Source organism: Carcharodon carcharias, chromosome 33 (genome assembly GCF_017639515.1).
Source record: "Carcharodon carcharias isolate sCarCar2 chromosome 33, sCarCar2.pri, whole genome shotgun sequence".
Taxonomy (NCBI): domain Eukaryota; kingdom Metazoa; phylum Chordata; class Chondrichthyes; order Lamniformes; family Lamnidae; genus Carcharodon; species Carcharodon carcharias.
This window is the reverse complement of record NC_054499.1, coordinates 13760308-13783557: the sequence shown is the minus strand read 5'-3', so window position 1 is coordinate 13783557 and position 23250 is coordinate 13760308. Positions and strand designations below refer to the sequence as shown.

Sequence of the window (23250 nt, the reverse complement as noted above, 5' to 3'; positions counted from 1 at the left end):
GAGAGAGAAGGAAAGGGCGAGAGAGAGAGAAGGAAAGGGCGAGAGAGAGAGAAGGAAAGGGCGAGAGAGAGAGAAGGAAAGGGCGAGAGAGAGAGAAGGAAAGGGCGAGAGAGAGAGAAGGAAAGGGCGAGAGAGAGAGAAGGAAAGGGCGAGAGAGAGAGAAGGAAAGGGCGAGAGAGAGAGAAGGAAAGGGCGAGAGAGAGAGAAGGAAAGGGCGAGAGAGAGAGAAGGAAAGGGCGAGAGAGAGAGAAGGAAAGGGCGAGAGAGAGAGAAGGAAAGGGCGAGAGAGAGAGAAGGAAAGGGCGAGAGAGAGAGAAGGAAAGGGCGAGAGAGAGAGAAGGAAAGGGCGAGAGAGAGAGAAGGAAAGGGCGAGAGAGAGAGAAGGAAAGGGCGAGAGAGAGAGAAGGAAAGGGCGAGAGAGAGAGAAGGAAAGGGCGAGAGAGAGAGAAGGAAAGGGCGAGAGAGAGAGAAGGAAAGGGCGAGAGAGAGAGAAGGAAAGGGCGAGAGAGAGAGAAGGAAAGGGCGAGAGAGAGAGAAGGAAAGGGCGAGAGAGAGAGAAGGAAAGGGCGAGAGAGAGAGAAGGAAAGGGCGAGAGAGAGAGAAGGAAAGGGCGAGAGAGAGAGAAGGAAAGGGCGAGAGAGAGAGAAGGAAAGGGCGAGAGAGAGAGAAGGAAAGGGCGAGAGAGAGAGAAGGAAAGGGCGAGAGAGAGAGAAGGAAAGGGCGAGAGAGAGAGAAGGAAAGGGCGAGAGAGAGAGAAGGAAAGGGCGAGAGAGAGAGAAGGAAAGGGCGAGAGAGAGAGAAGGAAAGGGCGAGAGAGAGAGAAGGAAAGGGCGAGAGAGAGAGAAGGAAAGGGCGAGAGAGAGAGAAGGAAAGGGCGAGAGAGAGAGAAGGAAAGGGCGAGAGAGAGAGAAGGAAAGGGCGAGAGAGAGAGAAGGAAAGGGCGAGAGAGAGAGAAGGAAAGGGCGAGAGAGAGAGAAGGAAAGGGCGAGAGAGAGAGAAGGAAAGGGCGAGAGAGAGAGAAGGAAAGGGCGAGAGAGAGAGAAGGAAAGGGCGAGAGAGAGAGAAGGAAAGGGCGAGAGAGAGAGAAGGAAAGGGCGAGAGAGAGAGAAGGAAAGGGCGAGAGAGAGAGAAGGAAAGGGCGAGAGAGAGAGAAGGAAAGGGCGAGAGAGAGAGAAGGAAAGGGCGAGAGAGAGAGAAGGAAAGGGCGAGAGAGAGAGAAGGAAAGGGCGAGAGAGAGAGAAGGAAAGGGCGAGAGAGAGAGAAGGAAAGGGCGAGAGAGAGAGAAGGAAAGGGCGAGAGAGAGAGAAGGAAAGGGCGAGAGAGAGAGAAGGAAAGGGCGAGAGAGAGAGAAGGAAAGGGCGAGAGAGAGAGAAGGAAAGGGCGAGAGAGAGAGAAGGAAAGGGCGAGAGAGAGAGAAGGAAAGGGCGAGAGAGAGAGAAGGAAAGGGCGAGAGAGAGAGAAGGAAAGGGCGAGAGAGAGAGAAGGAAAGGGCGAGAGAGAGAGAAGGAAAGGGCGAGAGAGAGAGAAGGAAAGGGCGAGAGAGAGAGAAGGAAAGGGCGAGAGAGAGAGAAGGAAAGGGCGAGAGAGAGAGAAGGAAAGGGCGAGAGAGAGAGAAGGAAAGGGCGAGAGAGAGAGAAGGAAAGGGCGAGAGAGAGAGAAGGAAAGGGCGAGAGAGAGAGAAGGAAAGGGCGAGAGAGAGAGAAGGAAAGGGCGAGAGAGAGAGAAGGAAAGGGCGAGAGAGAGAGAAGGAAAGGGCGAGAGAGAGAGAAGGAAAGGGCGAGAGAGAGAGAAGGAAAGGGCGAGAGAGAGAGAAGGAAAGGGCGAGAGAGAGAGAAGGAAAGGGCGAGAGAGAGAGAAGGAAAGGGCGAGAGAGAGAGAAGGAAAGGGCGAGAGAGAGAGAAGGAAAGGGCGCGAGAGAGAGAAGGAAAGGGCGAGAGAGAGAGAAGGAAAGGGCGAGAGAGAGAGAAGGAAAGGGCGCGAGAGAGAGAAGGAAAGGGCGAGAGAGAGAGAAGGAAAGGGCGAGAGAGAGAGAAGGAAAGGGCGAGAGAGAGAGAAGGAAAGGGCGAGAGAGAGAGAAGGAAAGGGCGAGAGAGAGAGAAGGAAAGGGCGAGAGAGAGAGAAGGAAAGGGCGAGAGAGAGAGAAGGAAAGGGCGAGAGAGAGAGAAGGAAAGGGCGAGAGAGAGAGAAGGAAAGGGCGAGAGAGAGAGAGAAGGAAAGGGCGAGAGAGAGAGAAGGAAAGGGCGAGAGAGAGAGAAGGAAAGGGCGAGAGAGAGAGAAGGAAAGGGCGAGAGAGAGAGAAGGAAAGGGCGAGAGAGAGAGAAGGAAAGGGCGAGAGAGAGAGAAGGAAAGGGCGAGAGAGAGAGAAGGAAAGGGCGAGAGAGAGAGAAGGAAAGGGCGAGAGAGAGAGAAGGAAAGGGCGAGAGAGAGAGAAGGAAAGGGCGAGAGAGAGAGAAGGAAAGGGCGAGAGAGAGAGAAGGAAAGGGCGAGAGAGAGAGAAGGAAAGGGCGAGAGAGAGAGAAGGAAAGGGCGAGAGAGAGAGAAGGAAAGGGCGAGAGAGAGAGAAGGAAAGGGCGAGAGAGAGAGAAGGAAAGGGCGAGAGAGAGAGAAGGAAAGAGAGCGAGAGAGAGAGAAGGAAAGAGAGCGAGAGAGAGAGAAGGAAAGAGAGCGAGAGAGAGAGAAGGAAAGAGAGCGAGAGAGAGAGAAGGAAAGAGAGCGAGAGAGAGAGAAGGAAAGAGAGCGAGAGAGAGAGAAGGAAAGAGAGCGAGAGAGAGAAGGAAAGAGCGAGAGAGAGAAGGAAAGAGAGCGAGAGAGAGAAAAGGAAAGAGCGAGAGAGAGAAAAGGAAAGAGCGAGAGAGAGAAAAGGAAAGAGCGAGAGAGAGAAAAGGAAAGAGCGAGAGAGAGAAAAGGAAAGAGCGAGAGAGAGAAAAGGAAAGAGCGAGAGAGAGAAAAGGAAAGAGCGAGAGAGAGAAAAGGAAAGAGCGAGAGAGAGAAGGAAAGAGAGCGAGAGAGAGAAGGAAAGAGAGCGAGAGAGAGAGAAGGAAAGAGAGCGAGAGAGAGAGAAGGAAAGAAGAGAAAGTCTAACACATGACTGACTGAAGTCAGTGGTACATCATTATCTACATCATATATTAGCATATCCCATCTGTCAACCCTCTGTATTGAGAAAAGGTCACAGGCCTCAAACGTTAATTCAGTTTCTCTCTCCAGACCTGCTGAGTGTCTCCAGTGGTTCCCTCTTCTATTTCAGCTGGGGCAACATGGGGGGGGGAAAGAACACAAATCAGATTTTCAGCATCAATCATTGCCCTAAACGCTCTTTCTGAAAAGTGCAAGTGTGTAAATATTGGGTCTGGGTGGGACACTCTCCACAAGAGGACAGCCCACTGACACTCGTGGCTTCACTAGGAGGTCATGCTGACACGTGTGGAACTGTACACCCGAGTGAACGAGGGAGAGACAGACACAGCAAGAACTGTCAAAACATCCTCCCAAAGAACTTGATTCCTCTTTGCAGCCAGGGCCCATCCCTTCCCTCCCCCCCCCCCCCATCTCTCTTCATCACAAATTCATCTCTGCTGTGATCCTTTTCCCCCTGTTTTTAATCTTGGTCAACACTGGTTTTGAGGCTGATTCTATGTTCAGCGAATTCTCCAGGCAGACTGCAGGAGGTTCCTGGCCTTCAAGTTCACTTCTTTCAAATGCAAAATATCTCAGCCAATTCTCGTTTAGATAGCCAGCCAGCGACTGAAGAAGATACAGGAAAGCTCCAGTTAACACAGATTTGAGTTGCAGTTGAAAGACTTGGTTTTATACAGTGCCCAACATGAATCGGTTTTGCATTCGTCAGCTATCAACATCCTGGGGGGCGGTTACCACTGACCAGGGACTGAACCGGACCAACCATATAAATACTGTGGCTACGAAAGCAGGTCACCACAGAGGCTGGGAATTCTGCAGCGAGTAACTCACCTCCTGACTCCCCGAAGCCTGTCCACCATCTACAAGGCAGGAGTCAAGGGTGTGATACATTTCAATGAGGTGCCACATAAAAGGTTATTGAACAAGGTAGAGGCTCATGGTCTTGGGGGTAATGTATTATCACGGATTAAGGATTGGTTAACACACAGAAGACAGAGTCAGGATTGATGGGTCTTTTTCAGGTTGGAAAGGCGTAACTAGTGGAGTGCCACAAGGATCAGTCCTAGGGCCTCAATTATTTACTATCTATATTAATGACTTGGAGGAGGGGGCAGAGTGTAATGTATCCAGATTTGCTGACGATACAAAATAGGCGGGAAGGCATGTTGCGATGAGGAGATAAGGAATCTGCAAAGGGACATCGACAGGCTGAGTGAGTGGGCGAGTGAAAACTGGCAGTTGGAGTTTAATGTAAGAAATTGTGAGGTCATGCACTTTGGTAGGAAGAATCAAAAAGCAGACTATTATTTAAATGGAGAGAGAGACTCCAAAAAAGTGCAGCACAGAGGGATCTGGGAGTTCTTGTGCATGAAACACAAAAAGTTAACATGCAGGGGCAGTAAGTAATTAAGGCAAATTGAATTTTGGCCGGTATTGCTAGGGGACTGGAGTTTAAAAATAGGGAAGTCTGGTTACAACTGGACAGGATGAAGCTTCTCCTGGAGTACTGTGTACAGTTTTGCTCCCTGTATTTAAGAAAGGATATACTGGCACTGGAGGCAGTTCATAAGAGATTCACTAGGCTGATTCCTGGGATGAAGGGGTTGACTTATCAAGATTGGCAAAACAGGTTAGGACTTTATTCACTAGAGTTTAGAAGAATGAGGGGTGATCTTATTGAAATGTACAAGATTCTGACGTGGGACTTGGCAGGGTAGATGTTGAGAAGATGTTTCCACTGGTCGGGGAGTCTCAAACTATGGGAAAAAGATACAGCATAAGGGACACTCATTCAAAACTGAGGTGCAAAAGAATTTCTTCTCAGGGAGTAGTGAATGTCTAGAATTCTCTACCCCAGAGAGTTGTGGAGGCTAGATCACTGAAAGTATTTAGAGGAGGTAGATAGATTTTTGAAATATTGGGGAGTTGAGGGTTATGAGGAACTGGCATGAAAGAGGAGTTGGGGCCTGGGGCAGATCAGCTACGATCTTATTGAATGGTTGGGCAGGCTTGAGGGGCCGAATGGCCTACTCCACCCCCTATTTCTTATGTACCCTCCACTTGCCTGAATGAGTACAGCTCCAACAAAAGAGGTTCGACACCATCCAGGACAAATTAGCCCACTTTTTCGGCAACCCATCCAGCACCTTAAACATTGACTCCCTCCACCACCAGTGCACAGCGGCAGCAGTGTGTGCCATCTACAGGATGCACTGCCGCAATCTACCACAACATTTTACCACCTGGAAGGACAGGGGGCAGCAGATGCACAGGAACCTGGGAAGTTCCCCTCCAAGCCCCACACCATCCTGACTTGTAACCAAATGGTCGTTATTTCACTGTCGCTGGGTCAAAATCCTGGGATTCCCTCCCTAACAGCACTGTGGGTGTGCCTACACCGCATGGACTGCAGCGGTACAAGGCGGCAGCTCACCACCACCTTTTCATGGGCAACTAGGGATGGGCAATAAATGCTGGGCCCAGCCAGCAATGCCCACACTCACCCAACGAAGAAATAAAAAAAGTTACCCCACCTACAGTTTATTAAAGTATATTTAAGCTCGCCCAATGGCTTACTGGGTAAATCCACTACCTGTCATGGTAACTAGCAGCAAAGGTCAGAAGGGCCTTCTTTCGATTGCCCCGGCCTCTGCGGAATGATTTGATGTCAACCAATGTAGCAATATAGAAACTCCAGTGAACACCGCTTCCCCCAGCCCCTAGTGGTGCTCAGAGCTGAGACTCAGAGGAGGAACAATCATCGCCTTCATCAAATCATACTGCACAGGAGGCAGTTCGGCCCATCGTGTCTATGCTGACTCTATGAATAGAGAGCTATCCAATCAATCAATCTCACTCCCCCTGTATTACCCCCATAACACAAGAAACAGGGGCAGGAGTAGATCACTCGGCCCGTCAAGCCTGCTCCGGCATTCAACACGATCATGGCTGATCTTGGGCTTCAACTTCATTTTCCCACCCGCGCCCCATATCCCTTAATTCCCTGAGACCCCAAAAATCTGTCCATCCCAACCTTAACTGTATTCAGCGATGAAGCATCCACAACCCTCTGGGGTAGAGAACGCCAAAGATTCCCCACCCTTTGAGTGAAGTAATTTCTCCTCCACTCAGGCCTAAATGGTCAGCCTCTTATCCTGAGACTGCACCCCCCGTGTTTTAGATTCCCCGACCGGCGGAAACAATCTCTCAGAGTCCACCCTATCAAGCCCCTCAGAATGTCTTAGCTTCCAATGAAATCGTCTGTCATTACCCTAAACTCCCGAGGATAAGCCCAATTTACTCAGCCTATCGTAGGAACCACACCCCACCCCTGCCCCCCAACCATCCCAAACCAATTTAGCCCTGCAAAGTTATTCCTTTCTCAAATTCCCCTTTGAGAATTACGACTGAATCTGGTCCCGCTGCTCTTTCAGGCAGCACCTTCCAGCTTACAGTAGTCCTCATCTTCCTCCTGTTCTAATCCTGCGGCTACTATTACTCCTGACAGTGGAAATTGTGTCCCCCCTGAGCTATATTTAAACTCAAATTCAGGAAGAAGTGGCCAAAAAGAGAAACATCTCTAGAACTGTAAAATCACTCCTGCTTCTAAAAGTTGCGAGTTGCAAGAGATCATCTGCCCTCCAGAACACCTAAACCCAGTCGGTGCGAAGAACTTACCACACAGCGTGTTCCTGCCCCACCCTTCTGATGAGCTAGATTGCCAGCTATAAACAGGCTGACAACACAGCAATGTGCTGTAACACAAGAGAAGGAAACAGAGGCGAGACTGGGAGTTCATTTTTTGAAAACACGGCCAGTTGCCATGATCTGGAGACCACACTGCCCAAAAGCGCTGGGAGACATAGACGCAAAAGTAATTGCCAAAAGGGAACTTGAAAGGGGAGCTACGGGGAAAAGAGCGGAGGGAGAGAGGGGAAATTGGATAAGTCCTACAAAATGAGCTGATTGAGGCACAATGGGATGATTGGGCTCCTTCTGGGCTGCACCATTCTATGAAAATGCTGCAATTTATAACACACACACACACCTTCTACCTATCACAAGTTGAACAGCCTTATTCATAAAAGATTCAGAGATCTGTCTTATGAAAACATGCTATTGTAAAAAAGGCCTGGGACATTAATCATTTAGCTGAGTTTTCATACTGTGGCTTCACACTCGCAAGAACTGGGCCAAGATCACTCAAAGCTCATCTTATTCAAGGCCCCTAACATCAGAAGAAACTTTCATCCTATTCCAGAGCATAATCCACCGTAACTGATGCTACCCAGGCCCCATACAAAGTTGAGGTAGAGCCTGCACGTCTGCTAATGGGAGATACGCCCATAACAAACGGCTACCGATATATATGAACGGGCTTGACTCTTGGCTGCATCCAAGCCCACTTGCCGCCCAGACAACCGGCGTGATCCATAATCTGCCCCGAGTTCACTGATCTCAACTGAGGTGCTACACAAAAAAAAAAGCTCACTGGGTTTGGCAGGGTGAATAACCGAGGGTCATTCGGACTCGAAACATTAACTGTGTCCCTCTCCGCAGATGCTGCCAGACCTGCTGAGTTTTTCCAGGTATTTTTGCTTTTGTTTTGAATAACAGACCGGCATTCCCACTCTCGATTGGTAACCCTTGCTGGAAACCTGCGACTAGGCTGCTGGCATTCGCAGAATCACAGAGTGGTCACAGTGTGGAAGGAGGCCATTCAGCCCCTCGTGTCCATCCCAGACCTCTGCAGGAGCAGTTCATCGAGCGCCACGCCCTGCCTTTTCCTTGTAGCCCTGCAAATTCTTTTTTTTCCCCCCCAGATAATCATCAATTTCCTTTTCAAAGCCACATGAATCTGGCTCCACCACACACAGGCAGCACATTCCAGACACTAACCCCTCACTGCGCAAAACGCCTTTCAAGTCGTTTTTGCTTTATTTGCCAATTACCTTAAGTCTGTGCCCTCCCGTTCTCGACCCTTCCACCAACAGGAACAATTTCTCCCTGTCTACTCTATCCAGACCCCTCATGATTTTGTACATCTCCATCAAATCTCCTCTCAACCTTCTCTTCTCCAAGGAGAACAGTCCCAACTTCTCCAATCAATCCCCGTAACTGTAGTTCCTTATCCCTGGAACAATTCCCGCGGATCTTTTCCACACCCTCTCTCACTTCTTCACAACAAGGTAGGAAGCGAGGTACTGAGACCGGAGAAGTGTCAAGACCAGGAAGGCAACTAGACTCTGACTCAGGGCAGGAGAAATATGGCCCTCAGAGAGAGAGGTTTGGGGGGGGGGGGGGCAAAAATACCTTACACGTTAAATAAACTCCACCTGATAAAAATTAAAGGGTGATTAGCTGAGGATCCTCATTTAAAGAGGACAGAATCAATAAATATTGAAAAGACAACAAAATAATTTGAAGGAGATAAAGACAGCTTTCAGAAAGGAAAGATCTAGCTTTATAAACCTGATCAGAGTTCCTTCAGGAAACATGGTGGATGGGGCAAATGTGTAGATGCTGTGGACGTGGACTTTCATAAAGCTTTTGGAAAAAGTAGCAGACGGGAGATAACTGAGGAGGAACGGGGGGTTTTGGATTAAGAGGGGAGGGCTGCCAATTGGGTGGAGATTAGGCAAGAAGGCAGGGAGAGTGAGGAGAAGGGTTAAGGTCCACATCATAGAGTGGTTAGAAGTGGGAAGTCCCACAGGGTTCTGGTTCTGGGAATACCAATGCCAACATTAACAAATCTGGATAAAGAGCTAGAGGGAGCCGCATCCAAATTTGCACACGATACTAAAATAGGAGTCTCAGTAAATCATTCCCAAGCTGAAAAAGGATAGGGGTAGGATGAAATAGGCAAAAAAAAAAGACACTAGCAGATGATACATATCCGGATTGGGGGGAAAAGATGGATGATTTGAAAGTGCAGAAGAATTTGGGAGTGTGGATTCGCAAGGCATTAAAAGTTTGCGCTTGGTAGGACAGAACTTGAACATTGCTGAAAAGAAACACATGTTGCTGAAGCTTTTCATCTTGCACTCATCAGGATAAACACAAGAATGTCAAATTTTAAATGATCACCATTTACACTGCAGGGGGGGAGAAAACGGTGCTGATTGGATGGTTTCATTTAGTATTTCATTGGCTTTTTTCATGGCAACGCCTTGGCCAGAGTCCATTTACCAACCAACGGTAGAAATTGTCATCATGGTTTGAAATTTGGCATTCTTGCATTTGTCCTGGTGAGCGCAAGGTGAAAAACTTCAGAAACATGCCTCTCTTTTTAGTAATACAAGTAATAGCAGTGGGATAACAAAATCAAAGCGAACGGATACTAGGTTTCATTTTTAAAACTTTTTTTTTTCTTTATTCTTTCTTGGGGTGTGGGTGTCGCTGGCAAAGCCAGCATTTCTTGCCCATCCCTAATTGAACGGAGGCGGCTTGCTTTGCCATTCCAGATGGCAGTTAAGAGTCACCACATTGCTGTGCGGGTCCGGAGTCACATGTAGGCCAGACCGTGTAAGGATGGACGATTTCCTTCCCTAAAAAGGGCATCAGTGAACCAGATGGGGTTTTTACGACAGTCGATGAGAGTTTCAAGGTCACCATGACTGAGACCAGCTTTCAATTCCAGATTTTATTAATCAAATGTAAATTCCACCAGATGCCGCACTGGGATTTGAACCCTGTGTCCCCAGAGCATTAGCCTGGGCCTCTGGATTACTAACCTAGGTGACGTTACCACCACACACCGTCCCCCACCCAAGGCATTTCTGTCGAGCGGCAGTAAATATAAAATTAACGGTGAATTTATATAAGACTTCAGTAACAGCACAGTTGCAAGTACGACATGTAGTTTCAGTTCCACACGATAGGGAGGTTGTTGTGGCAATAAGATAGAATACAGCATGGATTCACTCGGATGCTGCCTGATGCGAGGGGGATACAGAGAATAACAAGAATTCTTAAGGTTGTTTTGATCAAGTGAGGGGAGAATATGGGACAGTTTGACAGATTGTGAAGGGAGGAGGGGGAGCAGACAGGAACAGACTCTTTCCAGTGACTGAGGGATCTAGAAGAGAATAAAAGACAAGCAATTTAGGAATGAGGAAGGAGGGGGGTGGGTGTTTTGCTTTAAATGCAGAGTGTTGTAAAATGTTCCAGCAGAGTTAGTAATTGAAGCAGAAACCACATCATCATTCACAGCTGAAGGAAAAGGTTGGGGGGGGCGGGTGCCAGAAAGGCATCCGAGATCAGGGTGGTCATGTAGGATTAGGCGCACTGCTCGCATGCAGAAACAAACAGCGGCACTGGCTGGTTAGGCCAAGCGACTCGTTTCCCTGTTGTAGTCACATCAGCATCTCAGCAATCATCTACACAGGCGCCACGCAAACAAAAATAGCCCGACTTCAAAAACGCACGGCTGGTCAGCGGATAAATCGGAGTTCCCAGTTCAACTGGGGTAGACAGTGGTGTAGTAGTAGGTGGCAATCCATAGGCCGAGAATAACACTCTCCGAGGGCACAGGTTCAAATCTCACCACAGCAGCTGGTGGAATTTAAATTCAATTCTTAAATCAGGAATATAAAGCTAGTCTAGTCTCAGTGATGGTCACCGTGGCAACTATCGATTGTTGTAAAAGAAACCCATCTGGTTCACTCCAGGGAAGGGAATCTGCCTTCCTTATCCGGTCTGGCCCACAGCAACGTGGTTGACTTAACTGCCCTCTGAAATGGCCCAGGAGGTCACTCCGTTGTGTTTAAGGCAGCGGCTCACCACCACCTTCTCAAGGGCAATTAGGGATGGGCAATAAATGCTGGGCCCAGCCAGCGAAGCCCACATCCCACGGATGAAAAAAAATAACAGATTAAAAAGGTCGAAATGCCCACAGATGCTGGGAATTCAAAATCAAAACAGGAGAATGCCAGAGATTAGGATGAGCCTCTCCTAACTTTGCAGCCAGTGCTGCAGAATAGCTCAGGAATGGCAAAAAAAGCAGCCGTGAGAGAGAGAGAGAGGGAGGATATCCACAACAATGAAAGGACAAAGGCATTGCAGCCCCAACACCACCAAGTGTTAAAAATCAGATTACTGAAGAGAAATATGCATTGCAATTTAACACTCCACTCCCCAGTGGGCTGTATTTTTTAATTATGCACAAAGAAGAACAGGGGCTGCAGATTTGTGGTTTTTGAGGAGGATAATGAAGGTTATCTTGGATAAGTCACACTACCAATGAAGAGGTGCTAGTAAAATCTGAGGGCTAAAGAACGGTGCTGACCAAGATCAGGAAGAAACATTTGGAATTTCTTCGAATCACAACTGAGAAAGTCTGAGGCTGATGGGGAAGATAGACAGTAAGAGAGGTCGAGGTAAGCAAAGAACGATCTTTCTAAAGAGCCTCGCAAACTGGATGAATGTACCACCAAGGGAGATGATCCACGCCTCCAGAGCACGATTAACATGGAGGTCCATAGTTGCCAACACCCTCTCAGGGAATGGTACCTGAACAGAGAGAGAGAAATGTCTGACATATTCCTCGATAGTCTTAAGTGCATAACCTGTATTGAACTTCGGTGCAGTACTGAGGGAGCGCTGCTGTGTCAGAGGTGCTGTTTTTCAGATGAAGCATTAAATCCCTTAGTCTGCCCTCTCAGGTGGAAATAAAAGATCCTATGGCACTATCCAAGGAAGCAATCTCTCCAGTGGCCTGGGGCCAGTATTTATCCCTCGCCCCACTCGAAGAGATTATCCGGTCATTATCACATTGCTGTTTGTGGAAGCTTGCTGTGCACAAATTGGCTGCTGCGCTTCCTACATTGCGACAGACACTGCACTTCAAAAAGGAGGTAGCTATAAAGCACTTTGGGACATCCTGAAGGCGCTACATAAATGCAAGCCCTTCTTTCTGCAGTCCACCTAGCGCTCCTCAATAATAGGCTTGCTTTAGCTGAAGCCTACAACATTAAAAGCCAGATGCTATCGCCTACAGAGCCTGTTAAATTTCAACCTGTGGGCATTCGGAACATTCTCACCGCTGCAAAAATCAATGTACATCAGACTCTCTCGGCTTTATCACATCAAAGAACATCCTGAACTCAACTCTAGCCTCGAGATAGATGCATTGTTTAATGTGTCGTCGTTCGAGGGTTAGTGGGGCAGCTCTCCTTATGTATAGCTTCTCTGCTGCTCTCTCCCCAAGTGCTCACGTGTTCCTGCTGTAGTGAGGCGCGAGAGCCAGCCCTTTCTCTCTCCTTCACCCACCCCTCTGCACTCAGATGTCTCACAGCCTCAAGAGACGGAGGCAACATCAGAAATGTCAACGTGCCATTTTTTTTCACCTCAATACGTATGTCACATTAAGAGAATCGCATCGGAACTCCAATGTGATTTCTCTCAAATTTGCTCTGTTTTCAATAAATTCAAAACTCTATTCAACGAAGCTGGGTCATCACTCCAATTAATGCACTGTTACCAAAAAATCTGGCACTTTTAGCTACAGCACTTCATACAATGTGCTTGTCCTTTCATTCATTCGAGAGATGCAGTCATCTCTGGCAAAGCCAGCATTTATTGCCCATCCCTAATTAATCAGAGTCGTTACAGCACAAAGGGCCATTCAGCCCACTGTGTCCATGCTGGTTCTCCTAAGGAGCAATTCAAGTGCTGCCACTCCCCACTGCTCCCCCACCCCCCCCTCCCCCCACACCACCACCATCCCTCCTTTTCAGACATTTAGAAAATGCAGAAAAATCTGTGGCACTGAAGGAGACCACTCTGCCCATCGTGCCTGCTCCAGCCAAAGAACAAGCTCCCCCACACAGTTTATGGTTTCTGCCTCTATTACCCTTTCAGCAGCAAGTCCCACCACCCTCTGGGTGAAAAAATGCTTCCTCATCTCCCCTCTAAATCCTTCTACCAATCACTTTAAATCTATGCCCCTTCATCACTGACTTAGGGAAACAGTCCTTCCTATCCACACTATCCAGGCCCCTCACAACCCTCGTACGCCTCAACCAAATCTCCCCTCAGTCTGTTACCCAAAAATCTGGCACTTTTAGCTGGAGCACTTTCATTCATTCGAGAGATGAAGTTGTCACTGGCAAAGCCACCCCTCGGTCTCTTCTGTTCCAAGGAAAACAACCCCAGGCTATCCAATCTTTCCTCATAGCTGCAATTTTCCAATCCTGGCAAAACCCTCGTAAATCTCTCCTACGCCCTCTGCAATGTAATCAAGTCCTTAATTGTCCTTCAGGAGGTGGTGCAAGCCGCCTTTTTTATTTTGAATGCAGCTGAGTGGCTTGCTAGGCCATTTGGGAGGGCAGTTAAGCACACTGCGGTGGGTCTGGAGTCACATGTCACACGTGGGCCAGGCTGGGTAAGGAATGGCAGGTTTCCTTCCCCAAAAAAGGGAGGTGAATGAACCAGATGGGTTTTTAAACAACCAATTCAGTAGTTACCAGTCCGATCCAATGACACCTTTCCCATGTTGCTCATGCCCAAACGCTCAATTTGCAAAAACACCCACCATTGGATTTCAACCTGAGCCAGTCTACCTATCCATCTGGGGCCAGCCACGAGCAGCGGCTTGAGAATTCTGTTCGGGTACCTGCTGGCTAGCTGGCACGATGCTGCTGGTACAGCAGCTCTGCAACAGCATGGATTTTCAGCTGGACCACACTCGCTTTCTTTCTCCTGTGCGAGGGGAAGGTTGGGCTTAACATGGCCCACTAGGCAGAGGGGGTGCAAAAGGGAGGGCTCTGAGCTATCTGAACTGGAGGAGCGATCAGAAACGCACCAAGCTCCCCACGCATACCGTGTCTAAACTTTTCATGGGGTGTGGGCGTCGTTGGCGCGACCAGCATTTATTGCCCATACCCAGTTGCCCTTGAACTGAGTGGGCCCACTCGGCCATTTCAGAGGGGCAGTTAAGAGTCAACCACATTTGCTGTGGGTCTGGAGTCACATGTAGGCCAGACCGGGTAAGGATGGCAGATTTCCTTCCCTAAAGGGGCATTAGTGAACCAGATGGGTTTTTACAACAATCAATGATAGTTGTCATGGTCACCATGACTGAGACTTTCAACTCCAGATTTTATTAACTCAATTTAAATTCCACCAGCTACCGTGGTGGAATTTGAACCCGTGTCCTCATAGGATTAGCCTGGGCCTCTGGATTACTAGTCCAGTGACATTACCCCTACGTCACCGTCTCTCCCGAGACTGCCTCTTGTGCTACGTGCACAGCAAGTAGCTTGCTATGTTTATTGGAAATTCAACTCTCCTCAGATGCTGCCTGGCCTGGAGTATTTCTAGTCTATTCCTTTGTATGTCCATTCAATGCTGCTCAGTCACCATCGAGAGGCACCAGCCCTACTGCCTTCAATTCAATCGCGAGGGGACAAAGAATCACAGCTGAACATACCTCATAGACAAGGGGGAAAATAACCAGGCAGAACCTTCTCTCAAATAATCGACCATCTCTGAAAGTATAAACCACGACAGGGAAAAGGTCCGAATATTGATAATTAAATCTGTAGCAAACAGGCATAAGTCACTCTCTGTGCTCCTGCTGTACAGAGGCCACCAGCTGTGTGGCATATTAGCTCCTGTAGCTATTTTTCCCCACATGCGAGCACAGACAGCACATGAATGTAGGCTCTTCAACCATGGAGGCCGTCGCAACAGAGGCCAAGCCCATTTTTCTTCCCGCCCTCAGTTATCTGGGAGTATGAGGGGCAACGACAGTATCCCAACTGCTGCTCCAACTCGCAAACACAGCAGGGACTACATTAAAGACCAGCAAAATAATATTTTGCAAGGTCCTAAATTGCTTGGCGTCATCACTCAAACAGCAGCAACAAAAACATGGCACCTTTAGCATTATAAAAATGTCCCATTACACTTCCCAGGAGATTAAAGCGAACAAAACTGAACATCAAGGCCACAAGGAGATATTAGGACAGGTGCTTGGTCAAAGAGTTTGGTTTTAATAAGCATTTTAAAAAGAGGAGAGATAGGCAGGGAGTTTTAGGGAGGGAATTCCAAAGCTTAGGACCCAGACAGCTAAAGGCATTGCCACCAAATGGTGGCGCAATTAAAATCGGGGATGCTCAGGAGGCCAAGATCAGAGGAGTGCCGAGATCTCGGAGGGTTGTGGGGCTGAAGAAGGTTAGAGAGATAGGGGAGGGAGTGAGGCCATGGATGGATTCGGAAACAAGGATAAGAATTTTAAAACTTGCTGCTTAAATCAAAAGCCAGTGTAGGTCAGCGAGCGTAGGGGAGATGGGCGAACAGGACGCGGGGCAGCAGAGTTTTGGATGAGCTCGTCTACATAGGGTAGAACGTGGGCGGATGGGCAGGTGTAAAGAAAGCAGCGAACCAGTTATATCACTGGAGAGCAGGTCTGTCCCAAGTTCCTCATCTCCACCAAGAACAATTGCATTTATATCGGAGTCTTTAAACGCAATAAAACATCCACAAGAATGTGCATTGTTGATTGAAACTGGGCACCGAGTCACAGCAGGAGATATTAGGACAGGTGACCAAAAGCTTGGTCAAGGAGGCAGAATTTAAGGAGCATCTGAAAGAGGGGGAAGTGGAGAGGTTGATGAATTCCAGAGCTTTCGCACCAGCCTCAGCAGGTAGAGGAGCGGGGAAAGAGGCATTACCAGAGTTCCAAAGCCTGAGAGCCACTGGGTGTGCTTTCATGGAAAGCACTCAAGTGGACAACCCTGGAACAGGAACCGGATCTGCTCTCGTCTCCTGCACAGTCAAACCTCCCGCTAGGTCCACACAGCAGGAATGGCTGGTTGGGAAAACAGGATTCCAGAATCCACAAAACCTTACTGAAGCGGGCAGGTAGCTGGCTCAGGCGAATGTCTCACCTTTCACAACCTCAGGAGCTCTCTCTAAAGCTGCAAAGCCAATTAGGTTTTTTTTGGGTTACGTAGTCACCATCAATATTACTGCCTTTTAACAAAAGGATGAAGATTGGAGGGTTCTCTTCGGAGGAGGGGAGGTCAATGGATCTTTTATTATCCACCCAAGGGGGCAGAAGGGTCCTCGATTTGATGTCTCATCCGGAAGACAGCACCCCTGGCAATGCAGCACTCCCTCAGCACTGGGGGTGGACGAGTCAGCCTGGATTTTGCGTTCAAGTCTCTCTTGAGCCTATGGCCTTTGGACACAGAGGCAAAGCGTCCTAACCACTGAGGTACAGCCGGTCCCTTGTAAATTGATATCTTTGACTGCATTCCTGCCTTGCTAAGTGGCAGCATGTATTCAGCTCATTATATATTGGCGGGAAGCCTCATGACTGACCTTCCTGCACACTCAGGGATGGCAGTGGAGGGAGGCTGACTGAAGGAGTGGTAACATACGGGGTTGTGTACACACAGCCGCCCATGACTTTAGCTCCCAACATCAAGGTGCTCTGCCCTACAGGTTGGGGAGACATCAGCCAGCTCTAGGGCATTCTCTTATGCACATCGCACACCCCACAAAAGGATCCCACAGCACTATCCTTAGAGGAGCAGGGGGCACTCTCCAGTGTGTCTTGGCCAATGTTTATATAGAGTCATAGAGTTATACAGCACAGAAACGGGCCCTTCAGCCCATCGTGTCCGTGCTGGCCATCAAGCCCCTATCTATTCTAGTCCCATTTTCCAGCCCTTGGCCTGTACGCTATGGCGCTCACCTCAATGAACTTCCCAATGACCAAGGGCCCTTGGCTGTTTGAGGGGAGCTTGCTGTGTGAAAAAGTAGCTGCTGCATTTCCTACATTCCACCCACACTTCAGTAAAGTACTTCGCTCGCTATAAAGCTCTTTGGGGCACCCCAAGGTTGTGAAACGCAAAGGGCTTCATTTTATTCCTGGAGCCACCGCGTAACGCACTGCTGCTCACTCAGCGAAAACGAACACTGCACCCAGTCCGCAAATGAAAGCTCCAGGAAAACACACATTCTTCCAGCGGCAACCGAGTTAAAAAGCAACCAGAACAAACGTGTCTGAATTCAAAGCAGGATTGGGAGCGGCGGGTCAGGAAGCTTTCGAGATGACACACCAATGCTCTCCGAAAGCAATTAATTGTATTAAGTGCCGAGGTGTTTTGCCAGGTGTAGTACGAACGCGGGAAAGGAGCAGCGATAGGCCATTCGGCCCTTCAAGCCTGCTCTGCCCATTCAATTAGCCCATGCCTGGTCTTGTAGCTCCACTCCACTTTCGCACCCAATGCCTTAAGTGCCAAAAATGTACCTATCTCAGTCTTGAATATATTCAACGACTGAGCATCCACAGCTCCCCGGGGGGGAGAATCGCAAAGATCCACAACCCTCAAGTGAAGAAATTTCCCCTCATCACAATCCTAAAAGGCCACCCCTAATCCTGTGACTATGACACCTTGTTCTAGACTCTTCAGGCAAGGCAAATATCCCCTCGGCATCTACCCTGTCGAACCCTCTCAGAGTCCTCTCCTCCTAAACCTCAGAGGCTGCAGGCCTCCACTGCAGCATTCTTCTCTCTAAGCAGGGAAAGAGGGGCGGAGTGGAACAAAAACACCTACAACACTGGCTCCCAAACAGCCAGCCCAACTGGGGTCACAGAAACATGCAAATGGGTCGCAAGCACCCTTCCTCCAGCACTTCCACTATTTCCTGGCCCATGTCCATGAGCTGAAGCAGCTCAGATGAAGTAGATGGAGTGATGAGTACATAAAATAACAACATTTTCACAAAGTGCTTTTCACATTTATATGACATATTACACGTTGATCCACTGCACGCAAACTTTATTATATACTGAATACAAGTAGGCTGCTTTGTTTCTAAATCGGTATCTAGGGACATGTTAATCTTCAAAATGGGGTCCAAGTGGAGAAGTTTGGACCTGGAAGATGGTACCCTCAACAAAAAGAACAAAAAAAGTGGCCCTTGGCTATGTGGTCAGAAAGAGATGACTGCAAGTCCAGAGCTCAGGATAACAGGCCACATAAAACAGAAGAGCTGCCTCACGGATTCCCAGCCACAGGGACTCAGACCAGCTTTACAAATGGTGGCAATGCCGAGATCAATGGGCCAAGCCTGACCCTCAGCACTCTCCTCTCATTATCGAACCAGATGTACCACACACCTTTCAGATTCAATCTCGTCACCCTTCCATTCCCATCACCGTTCTGCAAGCCCCCAACACCACCCCCCTCTCCAACTCCAATACACACCCCCTCACCCTACAGACCCATATTACCAGAACCAATCCAGAAAGAGCGGCTGGCGCCAGACCCAACAAACTTCAAAAGTCACTCGTCTGAAGCGACTGGAGGTCTGAGAATCCTCACCCCTAGGCACAAGAGACAGCAGAGATCTCATGTCCCATCAGCACTGCAAGATGGAACCCAGTTTTGCTTAATTCAAGGATGATGGAGTACACAAGTGGCAAAGGCTTGCTACAACTCTACAGTACTGTGTACAGTTTTAGTCACCTTACTCAAGGTGGGACATGCTTGCATTGGAATGAGGCCAGTGAAGGTTTGCAGCTGATTCCTGAGATGAAGGGGTTGTCTTATGAGGAAAAGTTGAGCAGGTTGGGTTTTGGAATTTAGAAGAATGAGAAGTGATCTTATTGAAACATAGGATTCTGAGGGGGCTTGACAGGATGGATGCTAAGAGGGTGTTTCCCCTCGTGCGGGAATCTAGACCTAGAGGGACACAGTTTAAAGGTAAGGGGTCTCCCAGTTAAGAAGGAGATGAGGTGATTTTATTTTCTCTCAAGTGGGTAGTTAGTGTTTGGAATTCTCTCCCCCAGCGAGCAGTGGAGGCTGGGTCACTAAATATATTCAAGGCTGAGGGAGACACAGTTTTGATTGACAAGGGAGTCAAAGGTTATGGGGCACTGGCAAGAAAGTGCAGTTAAGACCACAATCATAAGCACGGAGAAGCACGGGGAGGCCATTCGGCCCTTCCAGCCTGCTCCACCATTCAAGATCACAGCTGATCTGGTTGTGGTCACAGCCATGATCTTATTGAATGGTGGAGTGGGCTCAATGGGCCGAATGGCCTACTCTTGCTCCTATTTCCTCTGATCTCATGAGGTGACGATAGGGTAGGATGACGTAGGGATGGGAGGAGGCTCGTGTGGAGCATAAACACCGGCAGGGAGCAGTTGAGCCAAGTGACCTGTTCCTGTGCCACGAAAAGGGAGTGGAATCACCCCCATGCCACTCCAAAGTCCACGTGCCCGCGGCAGTAATTACGTGACAAGTTTAACGACAGTGCGAAGCTGATTGCGCCTCACACTGACCCCATACTAAAGCGATGGAAAGCTGCAACAGGGCCGGAATGAAGGAAGGAGCGTCTGACTCCATCTGGCAGAGCCTCACTCCAGCATCCGTCAGGCATCAACTCCCGATTCCCTCGGGATTTACACTACCAGTGCGTCACTGAAGCAAAGTGAAACTGCTCTCAGCCAAACTCAATCCGTCAAACGCACAACTACTCTCTGAGCTCCTTCAGTTTTCCAAACATTTATAATCCTCTTGACTAAAGATATTTCACCCCACCCCCCCTCACCGACCCGCCCTCCCAAAAACCAATCCAGTTTGATTTTCAAATTTGGTTACCGTTCAATTTACATTCTGTGGTCTTACTATCTTGACTTGCCTTCAAGAACAGTCTGACTTCACTTTACCTCCGCTACTTTATATAAACCTCCCTGAAGATTCCGCCCACCCACCCCACATTCCCAATTATGAAGCTTCCCTACGCATTAGCTATCAGCACCCGCCCTCCTGTCACCTTACAATTTATACTGGCTGGACTGTCATAATGGCTGGACTGAATGACTGCCTTCTTTATGGCTTATTTTTTTTAAATGCAGCAAGCCCTTCCACATCGGCCCAACTCCATACATCAGGGTGCCAGTTCCCTGTGAGAGACATACAGCGAGGGCGAGAGAGAGAGAGAGAGAGAGAGAGAGAGAGAGTAGGGACCCGGCAAAAGATAAGAAAGTCACTCACGATACACAGAGCCGACGCTCAAAGCCCCGGGTGGCAAAAAAAATAAAGAAATGTAAAATCCAACAGCCCCTGCAGGATCCGAAAGCCGCAGCCCAAATTACACAGGGAGATTATTCTTCTTTTCGAATCCCAGCTTGGCCCTCACCCACCCCCCGCCCCCCCCCGCTCCTCCTCATCTCTGCAACCTCCTCCAACCCTACAACCCTCCGGGATCCTCCACGCTCTCCTCATCTCTGGGCCTCTTTGCTCAGGTGTCAAACTTTGCTTGGCAACGGTCTGGTGAAGCACCTTGGGCATGTTTTACTATGGTTAAAAAAAAAGGCGCTATACCAATGCAAGCTGCTGCTGTACCCTGCAACATAGCTGACTTGTTTTTCCAGGGGTGTACACCAGGGCAGGCAACAACAAAACCCCTGCACACAGGCAGCGGTTGGGTTAAATATGTGAAAGCACCACAACAAGGAAGAGGATGTTTTGCAGTGTTGATTCTTAAGTGCTACCCAAGCCGAAAGCGAAACAGTTAGGCACGGTGACCAGGAATGGAGTACATTTTGCGGGGGGGGGGGGAGAGAAATGGGGAGGGTGGACAAACAATCAAAAAGGCGCCAGTGTCCACAACTCGACACAACGTGGCACTCATAACGGGGACCGCTAACTGATTTGGCTCCAGTCGTTCGTATCACTGGTGTGTCATCAAAGCCTGTCAAATTTGCAGGAAACCTCCCCTCATGCCATTTTAAAAAAAAACAGCAAGGGGGGAGTTGGGCGGGGGGGGGGGGGGGGGGGGTGTTGCAGCAAGCCTTTCCACATTGTACATTCACTACCGTACCATCTCCCTTCAAGAAACGTGCGGTGAAAGCGTGAGAGAGAAAGAAAGAGAGAGACAGGACCCAGCAAAAGCTGAGAAAAATTCACTCAACGCAGAGCCCACATTCGATGCCCCAAGTAGAGGGGGGGAAAAAAAAACACAAAAATCCAACAGCCTCGCAGAATCTGAAAGCTGCAGCCCAAACTCCACAGGAAAATTATGCATCAACAGGAAAGCAGTCACCAAAATGAAAGGGCTAGTTTTAAAATCAGAGAGAGGAAAAAAACTCGACAAAAACAGATATTAGCTCAAGTAAACGTGCAATATTCCCCAAGTGGGCAAAAATATGTAAAATATTCTATTACCATAAACAATTCTTTTTTTTCATAAAGAGGGAAGCCCACAAAGGAGTGAAGCACATTAACCCTGCACAGATGATACAAACTCACTGGCGAATCTCACACTACTTTGCCAAATATAAGATTCTCAAGATGAGAGAGAGAGAGAGAGAGAGAGAAATGACACAGTTCAGGGGGGCAGAGGAATTTACACCAGAAAAATAAAGATATTAAAAGCATCAAAGCAAATCGTATTTTCAAAAAGACAAAGCAAAATATTTTAAAAGTACAAAATGCACACCAAAGCCCGGATTATTTACAAGCACTGATAGAAAAGCCTTGAAAGAAATGTAAAAACTTATTTAAAAAAAAGACAGAAAGGAAACAGATGGAGGCACAAAGAAAAACTAACAAGAAACACACAAAGCAAATAGCAAATACATATAAATAGATGAAAAGTCAAGAAACTTAAAAAAGGGCAGCACGAAAGTAAAGGGGAAACACAGACCAAAAATATTTCAAGCACAAAATGTGTTATTTAAAAACACACACACACACAAACCAAAACCAGAAAATAAAACCATCTCCCTAAAGCCCGAGGCCTCTTGAACAGGAAATTCTCACAAGGGAAAAAAAATTTGGGGGGTGGGGGGAGATGCAAAGAGGGAGAGATACAACAAGCAGCAATTTCCTGATCCTTTCTCTTAGAGAGAGAAAGAAAATAAGGACTTTTCAAAAAAAGACAATTCAACACAGGAAATAAGACATAACCTTTTTTTAAAAAATGCAAGAAAAAGAGACAAATTTTAAATGGTTGGGGTGGAGGGGGGGGGCTTATTAAACCTGAACAGAAAGGGAAATTATTAATTAAAAATGCAAGAAGGCGCATTTGAAAAATGACGAAGTAAAAAGAGGCAAATTTTAAATGGTTGGATGGGGGGGGGGCTTATTAAACCTGAACAGAAAGGGAAATTATTAATTAAAAATGCAAGAAGGTGCATTTGAAAAATGACGAAGTAAAAAGAGGCAAATTTTAAATGGTTGGATGGGGGGGGGGCCTTATTAAACCTGAACAGAAAGGGAAATTATTAATTAAAAATGCAAGAAGGTGCATTTGAAAAATGACTTGAAGTAAAAAGAGGCAAATTTTAAATGGTTGGGTGGGGGGGGGTCTCATTAAACCTGAAAAAGGGAAAATTATTAATTAAAAATGCAAGAAGGTGCATTTGAAAAATGACTGGGGGGGGGGGTCAATATTTTTTTCCTTCCTCGCCCCCCCCTATAAAAAAATTAAAATATACTGAATCCATCCCCTTCACCCCCCCCCCCAATATGGCAAAAAAATTGGATTGATAGATTTTCTTGCATTTTTTTTTGGTCAGGAACAATGAAAAAAAAAACATAATTAAAAAGCTTTCACGTTAACATTATAACCATTGCCCAGTGGAGTCATTTTCTTCCTCTGGGTGCCCAGTGCCCCGATTTTAGGCTCGATTTTAACCCCCGCATTTAAATAAAAACCGTCCCTCCTGATTTTTTTCTCTCCATTTATTTCGCTCTAACTTACCTTCCACTGGTGATTCTCGACGGGAAAGGAGGATAAAGTCATTAAAAAATATATATCAAGGCAGGCGGTTAATATTTATATATATATATATATATATATATATATATATTTTCCCCCCCCCCCCCGCCTCCTCCCACTGCGCAGAGGCTCCTCCGCCTGTGGCCGCCACTTGGCTTCTGTTGATGTCCACCCGTTGCCGCCTCCTCCTCCTCCTCCTCCTCCTCCCCTTTCTCTGCCCGGTGGGTGGGGGGGGGGGGGGGGGGGGTGGGGAGGGAGTAAACGAAGGGGATTGGGGCTGGGGCGGGAGAGAGAGTTGGAGCGGTGCCGGGAGGAAAACTCCGGGGTTCGCTTATGGTCGTCCCGCCCCGCTCCGCTCCACTC

At 48.0% G+C, this 23250-nt stretch overlaps 1 protein-coding gene across 2 annotated transcripts in view; it reads right to left on the bottom strand.

The window, feature by feature from the left end:
- LOC121272279 (guanine nucleotide-binding protein G(I)/G(S)/G(T) subunit beta-2) overlaps positions 1 to 22985 on the bottom strand; it is a 99325-nt gene extending 76340 nt beyond the window's left edge. Inside the window, exon 1 of one of the 2 annotated variants that reach the window (XM_041178839.1) lies at positions 22870 to 22985. The gene's annotated coding sequence lies outside the window, so the exon portion shown is untranslated. Of the gene's footprint in view, positions 1 to 11567; positions 11608 to 22869 lie in introns of those variants that run through there. The other variant, XM_041178840.1, reaches the window with a different exon arrangement.
- Positions 22986 to 23250: the final 265 nt, after the last annotated feature.